A 2,139-nucleotide genomic window follows, 5' to 3' on the forward strand; every position below is an offset into this window, starting at 1 on the left:
TAAAATAAAGGGATTATTTTAAACAAGATCAGAGATTCTGTCCAATTCTTTGCATCTACGCATATCCAAATATTTGGCTAGAAAACAATGAAAAATTACCAAAACGTAATCTTAAATAAGTACTCACAATGTGCCATAAATGTATTTAACTGTCCTGAAAACACAGAACTTGTGCCTGGGGGCTAATAAAAAAAAATAAAGAGAAGTGGTTTGATTATGATGGATAGGAAAATAGATAAATGAAATTTCTGATTCTCTGGTCAGATCCCTTGTCATAAATCTTATGAGAAATACATTATTTATTTTTCTATAGATCTTATTGAGGAAAATCTTACCAAAATAGCTACAAGTTTTAAAGTTGCTTCTGTACTCTTCTAGCAATAACAATCCTTCATTTGATGAATTAGAGCTCTAATATAAAAATCACTGGGGATGCAGATTTTGCAAGTCAAAATCTCTCTTTTGACATCTGCCCATTCAAATGTTTTAAGGGGAAACACTTGAAATAAATTTGTTGTGGTATGATGATTTCAAATACTTAAATGGAGATAAAATTTCTGATCCTTTCCAAGACGGGGGCTACTTTGGCAGTGAAATAGTATTATTGAGCAGGGAGAAAGAAGGATTGGATTGAGTTCTGTCTTTGTCATTTATTATTTGTGCCTCTGTCTCCAAATCTATAAAAATAAGAGGATTGAACTAAATGACCTCCAAATCTAATTAAAGGATTCCATTGGAATTTATACTTATAAGAGAGTAGTAGCATGAACTACAATATCCTAACCATACTTATATGACAACTTTAGCAGATTAGTAACTAAACAACTGAGGCAGCTATGTGGCACAGTGATAGAGTACTGGTCCTGAAGTTGGAAAGACTCGTCTCTCTGGCTTATATTTGGCCTTAGACACTTAGTAGCTGTGTGACAGTATGTAAGTCATTTAATCCTGTTTGCCTTAGTTTCCTCATCTGTAAAATGAGCTGGAGAAGAAAAAAGCAAACCATTCCAGTATCTTTGCCAAGAAAACCCTAAAATGGGTCACCGAGTTGGACACAACAGAAACACAAAAGTAGCTAAACAATGACTGCTATTTATGAATAGCAGTAGTGCAGTAGAATGAGAAGTGGCTCTGAAGTCAGAAAACCTAGGTTTAAATCCCACCTCAGAAGCTTGTTACCTGCGTGACTTTGGGGTAGTCACTTAGCTCTTTAGGACTTAGTATCTTCAATGGTAAAATGAAAGGGATAGACTAGTCAGCCTCTAAGGTCCCTTCTAGACATAGAACTACATCTTATCATATAAAAACTCATGGATATGTTATACTGAAGTTGTAATTTACACCTTCATCGCATTTTGCAAGGCCCAAAGTGGAAGGGTGGTAGATGAGACAAGTTAACCTATGTCTCAGCACTTGTGTGTATGTGCATGCATGTGTGTGTGCATATTCTGTGTATATCTTGAACAAAAGGAAACTGTGAAACCTTACATCCTTCTATGAGATTTCATTAAAGAGAAATTTGATTAAGCATAATTATGAAGGAATGCTCACTGTATTTTGTTGATTACAAGATCGCTGAAGAATCCACACTATAAGGTGGATAAACCATTGTCAACATGTGTCCTGGCCTCATTAAAATAAACTTCATCATGTTCAATACAGTGGAAAATCTTTGCATTGAAGACATTTTGACAACTTTTGTCTGCAGCAACATTTTATGGAGCGGGCAAAGCTTGTTAACAGGAAATGAAAGACTGCTCTATTAAGCTCAGGGAGATGTTGAAATGGTTTCATACGGACTCCAGCAATTTTGTTACCACCAAGTGGGGGAGCCCGTTGAGAAAGGCCATCACATACTGAAGGGTCTCTGCTCTGCATTGGTATTGACTATAATGAGAAAGGCATTTTAATGCCACCTGGTGTTCCAATCTACCTTGGAGTACACACAGACATGTTGATTAATAGGTGAACTTGGGCAAAAAGGACTTGAATTGCAGTTTCCTTAACAGGATTCCCTTAAAAAAATCCTAAATTGATTTAGGATGAAATGAAATATAGAGGAAGGATTACACCTAATCCCATTGTCCAGAATTCAAAAGCCAACCTTCAAACAAGGGATGAAATAATGAGCATTACTAC

The 2,139-nt window shown here is 36.0% G+C and overlaps 1 protein-coding gene and 1 long non-coding RNA gene across 2 annotated transcripts in view; both read right to left on the bottom strand.

The window, feature by feature from the left end:
• The window catches only part of GPC6 (glypican 6), a 1,287,247-nt gene that overhangs the window by 1,186,338 nt on the left and 98,770 nt on the right, over positions 1-2,139 (bottom strand). The gene's annotated exons all lie outside the window — the stretch shown is intronic.
• LOC140512767 (uncharacterized) overlaps positions 1-2,139 on the bottom strand; it is a 66,849-nt gene that overhangs the window by 14,093 nt on the left and 50,617 nt on the right. Inside the window, exon 2 of the long non-coding RNA XR_011969903.1 lies at positions 128-182. This is a non-coding gene — a long non-coding RNA (uncharacterized lncRNA). The remainder of the gene's footprint in view (positions 1-127; positions 183-2,139) is intronic.

Source organism: Notamacropus eugenii, chromosome 6 (assembly GCF_028372415.1).
Source record: "Notamacropus eugenii isolate mMacEug1 chromosome 6, mMacEug1.pri_v2, whole genome shotgun sequence".
In the NCBI taxonomy this organism is placed as follows: Eukaryota; Metazoa; Chordata; class Mammalia; order Diprotodontia; family Macropodidae; genus Notamacropus; species Notamacropus eugenii.